Source organism: Strigops habroptila, chromosome 4, assembly GCF_004027225.2.
Source record: "Strigops habroptila isolate Jane chromosome 4, bStrHab1.2.pri, whole genome shotgun sequence".
Lineage (NCBI taxonomy): Eukaryota > Metazoa > Chordata > Aves > Psittaciformes > Psittacidae > Strigops > Strigops habroptila.
In genome coordinates, this window is record NC_046358.1 from 84,170,680 (window position 1) to 84,186,082 (window position 15,403).

General features: G+C 44.3%; 1 long non-coding RNA gene across 14 annotated transcripts in view; it reads right to left on the minus strand.

Annotated features, from left to right (window-relative positions):
* Positions 1 to 15,403, minus strand: part of LOC115607363 — a 65,179-nt gene that overhangs the window by 11,857 nt on the left and 37,919 nt on the right. For 11 of the 14 annotated variants that reach the window (XR_003991193.1, XR_003991198.1, XR_004389903.1 and 8 more), the window contains exons 6-8: positions 14,462 to 14,509; positions 11,801 to 11,964; positions 3,266 to 3,381 (exon numbers count right to left, since the gene is read on the minus strand). This is a non-coding gene — a long non-coding RNA (uncharacterized LOC115607363). The remainder of the gene's footprint in view (positions 1 to 3,265; positions 3,382 to 11,800; positions 11,965 to 14,461; positions 14,510 to 15,403) is intronic. The other 3 variants (XR_003991199.1, XR_003991202.1, XR_003991192.1) reach the window with 3 other exon arrangements.

Here is a 15,403-nt window from a genome sequence, read left to right on the forward strand (position 1 = left end):
AGGTTATATTCCAATATACACTGAGCCTGGATTAAACTGATTTCCTTTCCCTCTGTTTATGAGATGGCAAAGGATCAGGGCGCTACCGGCCGGTGCAGTGAGCAGCAGCTCTGCCGAGCACTTTGCTCACCCGATACACCCCATTGAGTCCAACAAATTCTCTCCAAGGCTGTGCTAATGCTTTCTGCCTAAGAGGGGATTAGAATGGTCTGCCTTAAACTTCCCCCCTCCTGCCCTACTCCCTCCTTCCTGGGCCCTGACCTTTGCAATAAGGAGTAAATCACTGTAAGGTTTATCCTCACTGCATGTTCTTTTGGAGGAGCAGTGGCTTCTCTTCTTTAGTCATTATGGCCAAAAGGTTTGTTTCCAACTATCCTCCTGGAGCTCCCGTGCAAACTCAGCCCTTGGGTTTGCTGTGGCTTGACACAAGCTCACTGAATGTCAGCTGCTAAACACATGAAGCTCTGAAATAGCCCCAGTGTTTAGCCTTCAATGCAGGCAGGGAGAGCTGTGGATGTAGGCGCAGGCTGATTTCGGGCTCTTGGATCTCAGTCTCGTCTGCCTGGCTCTCTGCCAATGATGTTCCCGCTCTCTCCCACTGTTCCGTGTTCCCACTTGGTAAAACTGGGATTCTGCTTCTGAAGTTTAACTTTTTTATTGTGTTAAGAGGGAATATGAATCCCAAGTCTCTGCTTGTTGATCCTTTTGGCTCAGCAGCCAAGCTAGCGGCAGAGGCAGGGCTGGGAGTCCCTCCATGCACTGCACACAGCCCCTCTCCTCTGTCATACCACAGGAGCTCTCTGAGCTCTGATTTCCATGCTTTTTCTCAGAATCAAGGAGCACAAGAAGACCCTGCTAGATATTTTCTGCATTTAAACCTTCCAATTACAATTCACCACTCTGCCGGCTGCTAAAACTCAAGGACGAGCAGAGCTGCTGGTGTTATGATATATTGTAAATTTTTCCATCCCTGGTTAACCCATCAGCAGGGCAGTGAAAACTAGCTGCTTGCCTCTGCTCAAAGAAGATTTGTGACTTTATTCCTGCCCTTCTCAGATCATCCCCACGTATCAACCCCCTTTTCTCCCACACTGACAAAGAGATGAACATCACGTAACCTCAGTGCAGTTAGTCTCAACCTCTGTTCAGCTTGGGAGATGGTCGCTTTGATTTTAGACTAAAGAAATCTGTGTGTGTCCAAAAGCTTCTCCCACTTCCCCCCCTGCAAGTATGTGCGTGGTCTAATAAATGATGCTGCCACTCCCTACAAACTTTGCTGTGTTTTATCCTCGTACCTCAAACAATCCTGTTTCTGCTGTGCTGATGGTGCTCATTTTTTTAGCTTGGATGGCAGGAGTTTGCGTGGTTTGAATTTACCTGCCAGGTGCTTGCAGTGATGGATAGGTTTCCACAGAGTTAAAGGCTAAGCTAAGAGGAGGGAGAGGAAAGCCCTGTGCAGCCTTCCCCAGTGCACACATAAGGCTGAGCTGTCACTGCCATTAATCAGAAACCTGTCAGCACTGAGAGCAACTGCTCCAGAGACCCACTTCCATTACAGAGGGGAATAACAGCCCTGGGGAAGGAAGAGCCACAGATAGCAAAGGCATCTGCAAGGGACTCTGCAAACACAGCAGCTCCCTGGTTCTGGTGGAAGTGAGGGGCTTCCTTTTGTAATGAGCAAAGAGATTATCAGAAAAGGAAAGTTGCACTGGATGGAGCTGATAAGGTGCCCTGCACATGCATGAAGATTTAACCCCCAGTTGCCACTCATGCTACTGTCCTAAGCACTAAATTCCTACAGGGAAAAGCATGTAAAACTGGAACCTTAGTGCCCACCTATCTCAAGGTAGTGGTAACAACTTCATGTAACGTGTACTCACAGAATGCTCAAGCCTCCCTGGGCTGCAGCAGAAGATGGTGTAAGAGAGCACTGTGCAGGCACTTTATTATGTTGGTAACACATCAGAGCAATTCTCCTTCAAGCTATACTAACCTACCAGTCTGGCAGCAATAAAGTATTTATGCTTGCAAAATGCATAATTTACCCATATGGAGCATTTACAAACCACACTGATTTCCCATGAGTATATGCATATGTTCATCTAGGTCCCCATGCCTATATATTTAGCTGTATTAAAAAAGACAGCCTTTGATTGCATCTGATTTGTTGAGTGATCGAGCTCACTCGTGTCTATGGCCTCGTTGTTGTGGTTATTTACCACTCTCCCAATCTGAGTCATCTGCATTCATTAGTAATGATTCCAGATTTCCCAACAGGTCATTGATACAAGTATTGACAAGGCCCTGGGATGAGAAGCCATCCCTGAAGAGCACACCCTCGCCTAGTGCTGCCTCTCCATCAGTGATTATATCCAGAGATTTATCTGCATATGCTAACAAGGAGCTGCAGGTGTTTTGCCAAGGATTTCAGGAGAGGTAAAACTCAGACTCATGTGAGTTGTCACAATTCATTCCATAAACTGGATTGTGTTGAGTTTTTGCTCAACTGTCAAGATATTTCACTGGAGGTAAGGCAGAAGCAAACAGATCTCATCTCATTTCATGGGAAATGTATTTCTCGTAGCGGTTTTTTGCACTGGAATAAATGCTTATGTATCACGAATGTAGTTGAAGCAATCAGCACACTCCCAGCACCCTTGTCATTGCCTGGAACATCTATAACCTGGTGAGCAGAAATGACTTTCCAGGTACCATGGAAAATGTATCAAAATACATTTTATATTGTCCAGAGAAATAATTAGCACAAGAATCAATCTGGCCTTGCATATGCTTTTTCTTAGTAAGTCATTGAGCCATTAACCTTGAGAAGGTCAATACATTGTCCTTATTGAATTCAACTAAAGCAACATTTAAAGTAACATTTAGAAGCAAGATTTGTTCACAGTTTCTTAATTCACTGTTGGTTCCTAAATATGACACCAAATACACCTTTTTGCTTCCCCTGCCACCTGCCCAGCGTCTCCATCCTCTTCTCCCCTTCTTAGGGACTGTCGAGAATTTGGGAATGAGGTAAGATGAGCAAAGAAGGAGATAGGCCCATCTAGAGAAAGCCTGAGTGATGCAAGTAAATGGGGCTCTCTTTGAGGAGAGCTCAGCGGGAACCAGAAGGCAAACGTAAAGGGTGTCCCGCTTCTCTAAGGGCCAAGAACAAATGCCTTCATCTCCTGTAGCACAGACATGAGTCCCAGGATTTCTGGACCATACCTACTTCCAAATCACCCTTTCCGGGATGTAGTCGGCTCACCTCCCAGTATCCTCCTGCAGCTGCTGGGATGGCAGGCACCGAGCTCTCCACAGATGGTCCAGCTTGATTTTGCTACTCCCTGTCCTCAGGGTCAATGCCTGCTTGTCTTCTCTTCCCTGAAAAGGAGAATCAAGAGTGGCTTTTCACTGCATTTCCCAGACTCAAATGTTATCTCCAAGGCAGCCCAACCTCCCTCGTCTCCACGGACATAGGGGAGCCAGTGGTTCTCATGGGTTGGGTTGGTGTTCTGGAGATGTGACAGCAGCATGGTCCAAACTGCTGCAAAACTGGGTAGTTTCCTACATATGGGCAAAGAAAGTCTCATGGGCTGAGCCTGTAGTTGAGGTACTCTTACAAAGTACAGCCACAGGGCAGGAGGGAGAACTGCTGCTGGGTGCTTGTGTCATGTCCTCTCTCACCCATGGAAGCTTTTGTCTCCACATCCACGAGGGATTTTTCCCATTTCAGATGGGAAGAGCTGAGCCTGCAAACTGAGCAGCTCTGAATGCCAGAGGGGAAGAAATAGCTTTAGTGACCTGAGGTGCTTTCCAAACTGCAACCCCTAGAAAAATATCCCCTTCCAACTAAGACAAGTACCAAAACTAAAGATTTTTCATGGCCTGAGAATGAAAAGAAATGTTAAATACATAATTTTGGGCTATAAAACCACTGTGTGTAAGTGATATGAAAATAGGGTTCATTTTGACCTAGATGTTTTTGTCATTTCTTCTTTCAAGCTCAAATGCACTCTTTCCTTTGTCCTACATATTTTCAACTTATTTTGAACCCTAAATCAAAACAGCTTTTTTTTAAAAAACACAGACATGCTTGTTTCAACAGTTTCAAAGCTTCGCCCAGAAGGAAATGGTTTTGAACTGAGAAATTTGTCAAATCAGCTCCCATCAACAATTTTGGCTTTAATAAATCCTATTTTCCAAATGGGAAAGAAACCACAACAACTAACATTTCACACAGTAAAAACATCCTGACCAGTGACCAGTTCTTGATTTGGGAAACTTGAATTACAAGGAGCACACCTTGGGTTGGAGTGGCCTGGCCATGGGTTTCACAAAACACAGTCAAAAGAGTAGAAAAATGAATGCTGGGATCTGGATGAAGATTCTCTCTTGGCCAAGGTCCATGTGCCTCAGTCTCCCCATCTGTCAACGAGAGCAGTAACACTTAGGAGAGCTGGGTCCAGCTATTGTGAGGATGGGAAAGAGGATAGACTTGGGAAGCTCCATAGTGAGGACACACTGCTGGATGAGCTCTGCAGAGGATGTGGTTCACGGGACAGATTCAGATATCCATCAGCTGGATGCTGGGTTGGCAGCTATGGTCAGAGGTGAAGAGGGTCTGGAATGGTTTCTTTTTCTCCTAAATGCCTGTTCTCCCATTTTTATTCCAAGCAGAATGAAACCAATTTGAAAGCCTTGAATTCTCCAGTATCAAAAGCGTTGGTCTGCATCCAGTCCCACTTTTTGCCCCATTTATGTTTTGTCTATTTTGTGGAGAGCAAATACATATTCCAAGGTCGTGCCTTCTAATGCCTGGCTTGCCTTATGGTGCACAGAGCATCACAAGGGATAGCTCCAGGTCAGGAAAGGGCAATCCCTGCTCATCCTTGCCCTTCAATCCTCACCAAGGACTGAAGGAAAGCATCTTTTACAACACTCTGCCTGCACAGCTCTGGGCTTTGCATTGTAAATACTCTGTGGAAGTGATTCCAACCCTGACAAAGAAATGAAAAAATTCTTTATTTAGGAAAACCAAACATGTGTTTGCTGTCACAGAGGAAAACTGCAAGCTAAGACAAGATGTCATTGTTTAGTTATCAGGGCACAAAGGTAAAGTCAATAGCAGCTGACACAGGGCTTGTCCTTGAAGGACCCCTCAGGAAAAACCGGGAAGGAGAGGAAGGGACTGATCTGCTCTTCTTGTTGCCTGGGCACAAGTCAAGAAATAATGAATCCTATGCATGGAAAAATTAGGCAGAAATTAGGACTGATGGCTGCCAAGGGGGACAGTGAGGTGTGACAGGATCTGCCTGCAGCACTGTGGGATCTGTCTCTGAGGCTCTTTGTATCAGGCTGCTCCCATCCATAGGGATGGCACCTCCTGCCCCAGGGCTGTTCAGTCCATCTAAGGACTTCAGGAGGGAGCACAAGACACTTGCAGCCAGTATCAGGCAGTGGGTGATTAAGGGATGGTAAAATATGCACCAGAGACATTCCAATGCTTTGTCACTGTGCTGCTTTAACTCTTCCACAGCCTGTTCCACATCCACAGCACCCAATAGCTGCAGTGCCTCTCTCTGGCATCTTTTCTGTGTCTTCCACAACCTCTTGTCCTGGGGAAAATTCAGCAGCGATCCAGAAATCCACATTTTATTGCTTCCTATTGAAGAGGGTTGTGTTTTTAAGGAGGAAAAAAATCAAATTACAACATGACTAACTTCACAAAAAAACATCGTCATGGAAACAGTCAATGCCAGATAGGACCTAAAACCTAGTGTGAGGATGGAGGTGGGACCCACTGTATAACTGGTTAATATTTTGTAGAGGAGAGAAATGGAGACATAAAAAAAGCAGGAACTTATAAAGTAGAGACTCTCATTATGATAGAACCTTTTTCTTTGAGGCCCAGGGCCAGAAGGGACACAGTTTATAAGGAACCAGAGAGCAGTAACCACTGAGGGTGAGAAATAATTACTTTAAAACTAAAAAGTAATGCTAAGATGAAGAGGCAAAATATGATGCACCTTGACAGAAGTCTGAATATATGTTGCCTTTCATAGAACTACATGGGTGACCTCTGCAACTACAAACGGAGTGACAAACAGCTCAAGATCAGAGGAAACATAACACTGAGGTGTCATTAAACCTGAAGTAAACAGTTGATGAAGCAACTCAAGCAACTGCTTTCCCATAAAGAATGCCACAGCCCTGACCTTGGCAAGAAATGAAGTGGACCTACTCAGAATAATCTCCCTGCTTCATCTCCAGCATAATTTGGAAGTTATGAAGTAGTCATGTCCTCTGGTGCCCTTGCTGAGTTTCCATTTATTAAGTGGAGTATTCAGTATCGTTCTCTCCCTTTTCATGCCACAGCTTCTTGTTAAAATTCAAAGGTGGATTGGAAGAAAAAGGCTTTGTATAAAAACCTGGCTGAAAGATCATGACCTCCAGAATAAACATCCATCAATTGAGGAGTCATACAGACTGTGCTCAGAGATGGAAAAGTGCTGCGATAAGGCTGTAAGAGTGCTACAAAACACAAGTGGCACATGTAAGAATTTAGTTATTAAGAGAAGCACTTTCCAAGTGCCTCCTTGGAAGGAATGACTTATAAAGTCTTTGGCAGATGTAAGAAATAGAGAAGGAGTCGGGTTGAGGAGTCGGGTGTGCACAGAGCCTGGTGGGCAGCCACGGACTGGCTCTTCTCCAGCTGGATACAAACCTGGGTGTTGGGATGGAAGCCTGCCCCAAGCAAGGTGTGGCTGTGCAGGCTCACTCTGCTGATGCAAGAATCAGAGCATCCTGCTCTTGGCTCCATGCTAGACCCAGCCTTAGAGCTGCCTTTGCATTTGATTCTTGGCCTTGGTTGAGTTCCAGATTGCAGAGAAGACATACATTCACATTATCAGACAACTGAGGTCTCCCAAAGTGACTGCAAACCTTTGTTTCATTAGCACGGTATCAATGGTTTCCTACTTTTCCGCTACTCTGCTAATGAATAGGGTTATCAGTATTTCAATACTGTGAATTAACAGAATCAGAAATTAAATGATTCAATCCACAAGTGGTTTTGCAGGTTCATGGTATTCTTGCTCATTTAAGTAAAGCCATTCCTCTTGAACATATTTGGGCAACGGCATCCCTACTGTAGCAGAATAATTACTGTAATTGTCCCAAATTGTTAACTCAGTGGGTGACAGAAAAGCACAGCTCAGTCAAAAATGAGCTACATGAACCAAGCAGCCCTGGAAAACAATAGACTCCTCTGAATAAATGTCATGGGAAGCTTTACATTTCATCCTGCTCTTAGTAGCTTTGCATGGCTTTAACAGTTTGGCATACAATTAGTAAGCCACCTGCTTGAAGATGACTGCGCAGAGTCAGTCATCCTGTCTGCAGCGCTGAGATTTGAGCTGGAGCTACCTTTCCTTATGTGCTTTTCCTGTATCTACATCTGTGCTCGTTTAAGTACAGGAGCTGCTGCAAATGTCACTCAGGCTTTGCCTCGATTGCTGTACTCATCAGTGATGTCTTGCTAACACCGATAACCTTCCTTCCCCTGCTTTGTGTGTGCTTGCACTCTATAATACAAGACACCAGAGCAGCCGTCACTACCTGGATTTCTCATTTGGTCAAACCATCATTTGCACTTTCCCATTTGGTAAAGTCATTCTGTAAAAATTAAATGGGAAGAAATCTGGAAAGAAAATCTCCGTATCTAAAAGCCTTTTCCTTAGGGAAGGTCAACTCTGAGTCTAAGCAGATGGAGCCCTTTTCCAGCTAACAGTTCTGGGTAGTAAACAGATAAGGCTAACAGTCCTTAACCGATTTTACATCTCCGGGTGCATGTACCTAAGGATTTCCTGCAAGCTCCTTCCTCAGGCAGTGCCTGTGGAAGGTTGAAATTTGTCAAGGTGATTTTCCAATGTTAAATGTTATTTTATTTCCCTCCTGAAGTCAGACATTTCCATTCTGATGGAAGTTTTCTCATTTTCTGATTGCTTTTTTAGATATTGCCTCCTCCCATTCCTGTTTTCTTCTCTCTTCACTCTTTCCAGAGGACAAGAGGGATGGATGACTAAACCCAAATGAATATATTCTTTTCTAACTTACAATTTACCAAAGGAAGCCATATCTGTGTAATTCAGATCCCCCCAACCTCTTTTACCTGTAAATTGTTATGAGCTTTGATAACTTCACTGTGACAGGGAGATGTGCTGAACAAATTTGACATTCGATGCGATCACACACAGACGAGTGAAGATTCCCCATTTTTTCCCTTTATGATGGCTCTAAAGCTGCTGCCCTTTAATTAGGTGGGTTGCATGGTGACCATCTGAGACAAAAACCTAAATTCCCAGAGTCTGGAAAACCTCCTGCAGGGTGTTGGAGGTGATGGCTGGTTGGAAAAGGGCTGGGGAGAAGAGCTAGCTCTAAGGCAGGGGAAATTCCTTGTCATTTTGTACTCTTTCTCTGGAGCTAGGCTGGAAATAAAGCAGTGTTCTTCCTCCTCTTGAAAGCAATGTGCTTTCAAGAAGTCAGCCTCATCTGAGCTAATCCAGCACCCACACACATGGCAAAGTAAAGGCCAAATTCTCATTACCAGGGTAAGGCTGTCATGTCACAGCCAGGCACTAATGACACCAGGTTTAGGGTTTACGGCTTGTTTCAGGCATCACCATGCTTCCCCTAAGATTCCTACAGACACTCTCCCCAGTAATTGCATGGGCTATGTTTTACAGTAATGATGAAATATTGCTTTTGAGAGTGGTGCTTTCAAAAATAACAGCAATTGTGTTCAAAAGAGCAATTCTGAGGCTGGCTGTGCAGGTAAATTACCCGAAATACCTGTAAAGACAGTCAGATAAAATAACTAGAACAACACCAGGGTTAGTATGATGCTCTGGGGGCAGCTAAAACACTTCTTCCCATAAATCCTTTAAGTTCAACTGAATAACTTCCTCAGAGAGCTGACAGCCCTCCCCACAAGGACTTTTCCTTTAAATCTCTTAATGTGCACAAGTGAATACTTGATTCCTCTGACAACGGCAAGACAGATGTTTTGCTAAAGGATGGGAATGAGTCAGGTTCTTCTCTGCCTTCTTTGCAATCTGTCCTTGGCTACTTATTACAGGAGTAACAATCTCTGCAAGCACACACTCAGAGGTCAGCCGAAGGCTGGGGATACACCACCACTGACTAAATGCTATCTGGGCAACTCCACCTGCTTACATCCAGGCACATTAGTTTATGAAAAGGAGTCAACACAGCTTATCCAAAAGAGAAGGATGAACTCTATTTAAATAGCTGAAAGCTTGTCTGATTTCTATTGCCTGATGCTTCATTTTTACTGGCTCTAAGCCTTCAGAGAAGCCCAGCCACCAGAAAATGAAATAATGCTTCATTCGGGAAAGTCATTCAGACTGGAACATTTACTTCCAGTCCTGCAAAGCTGCTACTGCATGACCAGGGAGTATGGACAGCCTGTTTTTCAAGAGAAGAAATAAAATACTGCAAATGTCAAAAGAGAAAGGCTAGGGAGAGTATAACTGTTCCCTGTACCATGGTGAACATGGGGTAAGAAAAGCCAAAGGAGTTAAATGACTACAGACTTAGTCTGGGAATTAGAAAGTTTTTACCCATTAGAGGAGCGGATTTTTGGAGAGTCTCTTCACAGCAGCAATGAGGGCAGGCTGTCACATGCCTTTATGGACAGGTTTATGTGACATGGCTGCTTGCATTAGCTGGGCTTAGTCACCACAACCCAGGAGGACTCCTTTGGTCTCATTGCTTACATGCCCTGCGCTGGTGGGAAGGAGCCCAAGGAGACTATCTACTCACAGTCCTCAGTCTCTCTGTCGTGATCTGCTTAGGGAGTAGAGTCTGACTCCTGCATCTTTCATGCACACTTCTGAGAGCAGAAAAAATGATAAATCTTAAATATTATTATAATAAGGATAGGGAAACAAAGGCAAGGAGGCAGGAAATCTTGTCGGATACATTTATTCTCTACGCACTCTGCCTCTTGCTCTCTGGTTTTAAGCCTACATGAAGAGACAGTCAAGTCAGGGAGAGGAAATGGAGTCACTGCTGGGCTCATGATGGACTCCTTTATTTCTGACTTCATTTCTATACAGGAGCAGGAGGAATTTGTGCTCTCTGCACTTTTCTGGGCTCTAAATACACCATACACTTCATTCAAGCTGCAACAACCCTCAAATACTGGTGTGCCCCCATATCAGTGCTAGTTATTCTGGGAGAGAGTCCATTTTGCTTTGGACTTTGCTTTTGTTTCTCTTGGAGCTGCATGACATTGCACAGCTTTTCTAAGGATAAGATCACAGACTATGCACTGTGAAGATTAAGGGGACTTGTTCATGGGGATACTGTGGTTTTATTAATGGACAAAAAAGGAGATTTTTGTGAGCTCAACTTACATACAAAATGAATGTACATTACTGTGTTCTAATTGCAAATAGCTTGGCTGGGGCTTTAAAAGCCTTTCATTCCAAGTCCAGTGTTTGTCAAATGTCTTTTAATACTAACCACTGTTATAAAGTGCACATTATTATTGTTAATACTTCCAGGAGCCTTTTCAGCAATCACCCTGCTCCCGCCCAGTCCAGCACAAACACTCTCCCTACCATGGGGGATTGGAAACAACATGAATTAAAAGGGACCCAGATAAGAAGAAAATAACTGGTTTCACAAAGACTGTGAAGCTTGAAAGAACTCTCAAAAGGCTGAAGACTGAGAATTGCCTAATCTGAGTGCAGACACCCCCTTCATCCCCCATCCCGCAGCGCTGAGCTTGCAGAACTTTACCCTTACACTTCTTTTTTCCCTATTTATTGTGCTTTGTTATGTATTTTAGGTTTAATTTTCGTAGGAGAAATGAACTTGCTTCATTTCACTCACTGGATTTCATGCACCAGAACTGCAGGGGAGGGTTTGGCTTTTCACCACTGCCAGGGAAGATTTGTCTTGTCTCCTTGCGCTCAGTGGTGGGCAGAAGACCCTGGATGAGCATCTTGCAGCCACCCTTCCCTGCCCGCTGCCAGCACATTTGTGAAGAGCAGGACTGCTGTCAGCCTTGCTTTACAAGCCCCCATGTAACTTGGATAGTGAGATCACTATATCCAGAGATCAAGACAGTAACCTGGATGAAATTCAGATGTTTCAGTCTATGAAGGATTAGGCCTTAGGGTAATGAATCCCACCGACTTTCAGTGAGACTTCAGTGAACTCTGAAGCGTTGACATCACTTTTGAAAGTAGTCCCAAATTACTGCAGAACTTTATAGTTCGAGTGACTTGACCAAGGCCATGAAGAAAAGCCTGTAGTACAGCTAGGCACAAACTCTGGTCCTCTAAATCACTGTGTAATCCCTTAGATCCTAAAGAACTTGGTTAATGCCATGCCCCACATAGGCCTACAGCTCTTTTTCTTAAGGTTAAGGCTGAGCCCACTAATTTCTCTTTAGGAAGCATTATAAGGTAACCGAACAGTAACATGCGGAAAAAGATTAAAAGCCCTCATTGTTGTTATGTGGTTTAATTAGTTGTGAAGCAGTTGAATAAGAAATCTCATTTTGGCCTGTGACAGACAAAGACCATTGATTATTAAGTAGGTAATCAATGTCCTTTAGGAAGCATTACACAGCAACCAAACAGTAACATGTGGAAAAAGATTAAAACCCCTCATTGTTGTTAAGTGGTTTAATTAGTTGTGAATCAGTTGAATAGAAATCTTATTTTGGCCTATGATAGACAAAGAACATTGATTAACAAATATTTACCTGGAGATCGTTGTGTAGGCTCAACGGGAGTAGTACAGCTGGGGACAAACAGATGGAAGCAAAGGATGAGCTAGAAGCCACTCAGTGCATTACAAGCACAGCAGATTAACATCCACAGCTCTGTTCGGTCATGTAACTCCACCACAGAACAATTAGAAATGGAGCTGAAATTAAATATAAACCACACATAATGTCATTCAGTAAGTGTGATACAATGCAGTGTAATAGCCTGATAGTGTATATTAACCCTGGGAATTAGTAACTAAATGGCTTGTGCTGACAACAAACAAATATCTGGTCTGGAAGGTTGAAAGAAGAGACATTTTTGCTATGCAGAGTCATAATGTGATCATTTTGCACGACACTTTGGAGATAAACAGTCTAGGAGAAATGTCACTTTTATCTACATACATTAAGTGCAATTTCCATAAATTACATGCTGTGAAAGATCAATATATGATCTTGTTCATGGCTCATATGTCTCCTTCTCCTGTCACCCCAGAAGCGAAGCGGAGGCCGATCCGGGTGTCAATGCATGCACGGGCTCATCTGGCCAGGCTGATGTCAGCCCCCAGCTCTGCCCCTGACAAGACTGGCCGGGCTCCAATCTCAGCTCTTTCTCTGGGCATTTAACATACTCTTCTAACCCAATTAGAAAGTCTAAATTTCTGCTTACACTACACTCAGAGTCTGAAATCACTGCAGCTGACAGTGTCAGCCATGACCTCTTTCCTCAGCTGTACAAGGGCAGCAAGGGCAGATGGAATTCTTAAGCTGTTTGGTGTTAAGTTAGGGAAAAATCCAATTGTCTGGGAAATGTGAGACGTTGCAAGAAACTGTGTGATAAGATTATGAATGCCGCAAACTGTCTTCATGAAGTGTTCACAAGAAACTCTACTCTATTGTTTTTCAGGCTGAGAACTTCTAATTGGAAATAGCCTCTCCCAGGCTTGTCCAAACCCTAATGAGAACTGATGAATCCAACAGGAGCAGGGGGAAATCTCCAAGCCAGCAAGTCCAATTCTCTCCCTTCATATATACAAACATACCAACCTCTACCTTAAAACATGTGAGGTTGCAGGTACACACTTCCTTCTAGTCCTTAAAATGGACAGGCCAATTTGAATATTTCTTGGCCTCCAGAGAGATGAATAAAGCAGTAACCTGCATGTCAGCAATTTCTAGGCTGTCTACCACTGTGCCTCTCTGCTATAGCAGCCGTTGTGGAGAGTATGTTTAGCTGTGCCAGAACCAACCCACTTTTCAGATGTGCAGAGATTTCCTCTCCTTTTTGCAAGCCCTAAAACCTCTCCTTGAAACCCTGACACCCTTGGCAAAGTGGTTTAGTGTAAGGTCCCCCTCTTGACTCTTGATCTAGCAACACAAACTCTTGTTTTACCCTGAATCTTTCTTTCCTCAGCCCCCTTAAAAAAACCACCAACAAAAAAAGCCAGATGGCACAGAAATGTCAGTGCTAGTTTAATGGTAAATGTGAGAAGTAAAACAGAAGAGGAAAAGCAAAGAAATCTGTAAGCAGTCCCTCTCCATCCAAAGCAACCCAAGGAAGCAGGTTCTCCAGAGACGTAGTTCTTCTGGAATCGAGCATATGGCAAATAGATTTTCTATTTTAAATTCACAAGTGAATGTTGGAACTTTCAAGCCAAAATCAATACACATTTTTTTCCCTCTTTCCACCCAACAGTAGTTTGGGTCTTCTACTGTGTTTCTGAAAGGGCCAGAAGTGAAAAGTGTGGCCTCATTGAAACCAATAGCAAAAATCCTCAAGTTTAACAGAAGCAGGGTTTGTTTGACCCTGGCAGACTTACACACTGAGAGTAGCTGCTCAGTTTTGGTGTACTGGAAGCAACAGAATCCACATAAGATCCTGGTGGCATTACAACCACATTCCACAACCCTACACCCTCCCCTGGCAAGCAAGAAGTGGCAGGTTACTCTACTTTTAGAATAAGTTTACCAAATGGACATTCTTGGGATTCAAGAACAAACTCTTACACACTTTTGCAAACGTGCCCCTCCTGCTCCTCCCAAGCTGGCTGCAGCCTGGAATTCCAGCACTTTGTTCCACAGGGAGCAGGTACATGTTAGTGTCAATTCCTATGTGTGCCCTCCCCACTAACATCCCTCTCTGTCCAGTCACAAGTGTGATTCTCATCTGTACCACGTTCCTGTTAGTTAATATTTATCAACACCTTCCTTTCCACAGCATAGGCAAGCTCTGAGCAGCCCAACTGCTACTTTATCCTATGAGCCTGCAAAGTGCAGGGCCCGGCCTTCATCCCAGGAGCCCAGCAGCAAATCCTGCATGCTCCTTTTGTACCAGGCCTTTCCTTTCTATCAGCCTTTTTCCAAGCCAGCTTCCACTAACTGGCTGTGAGATGCTGGGACTGAGCTGCTGTTTCCTCACCCTAGCATAGGTTGTGTTTCAGCCTTGGGAGAAGGCATCACCCTCTCTGCTGGCTTGAATGTGACAAATTTCCTACTAAAATCCTTATCGATGTATCTGCCCTCAGGACCAGACCACAAGTTATAAGGCAGAATGGGGTCCTTTGGGAAGGGAAGCACTTTTTAAATGTAGGATGGTGTTATTAACCATAAGGAATGCATTATAGCGTATAAAATTAGCCTGCTGGAGACACCTACCTTCTGTTCCTTATACAGTGTGACATCCTTACGTGTCTCTGCTCGTATCTACAAAGAATATAATTTTTTTAGTAAAATAGAATAACTCCATGTGTCCTAATTATTATTTCTTATAGCTTGTTAAAAACAACTTACGTGATTAAAAACTTGCTGAGTAAAACCAGAGCCAGCCTCCCCTCAGCTCCCTCCCTCCTGTGTGCCTTCGATGTGGCCCTCCAGCTCCACCAGCACTGAGACCAGCTGCAGCCCAGCCTAAGAACAACCAACCTGTGGCCCTTTGTAGGCTGAAATCTCAGTATTCATTAAGCTGCAGGAAAACAGCTTCCCAAGCAGATCCCGGCCACACATGGGTGTCCCCAGGCACACTCTGAAGCAGTTACCAAAGAGGACAGTTGCTGACTGGAGTGGAGGAAGGGTCAGGCTAACGGAGATGGGGATGTTTTCCAGGTTGGACTGATGGGAGCAGAGCTGCTCCACACCCTGGCCACTCTGTCATCATGCCCAACCAAACAGAGCTCCCTCAAGCTGCAGGCAGCTGGTCATGTCTTCTTTTACAGCTGCATTGCCAGTAGATGTCCATCAGAGAGGGGTGAGGATGCCCAACCCTCACTGGAGCCTTGTTACTAAACCCACCACTCTCTTAAAACATGCAAAGCCAATTTCTGAGAGAATTTGAAAGGAAAATGGACTTTTGTTCCATAGACAGGCTGGGGAGGAAGAGGTAGTAATTCGAGGGGAGAGGAAATAACCCAAACCATGACTGAAAGCCACGTCTCACAGTGTCCCTACAAAATAGCCACTCTGCTGCCTCTCAGTCCTCCTCAGAGCCAAGCGCCAACCTATAACCTGAAGCCAGAAGCAATGAAATAATATCCCTGCCATTCTAAAAAGAGAAACCAGAATGAATTAGCAAGTGTTTCCAGGAATTCCAGTCCCAGCCCG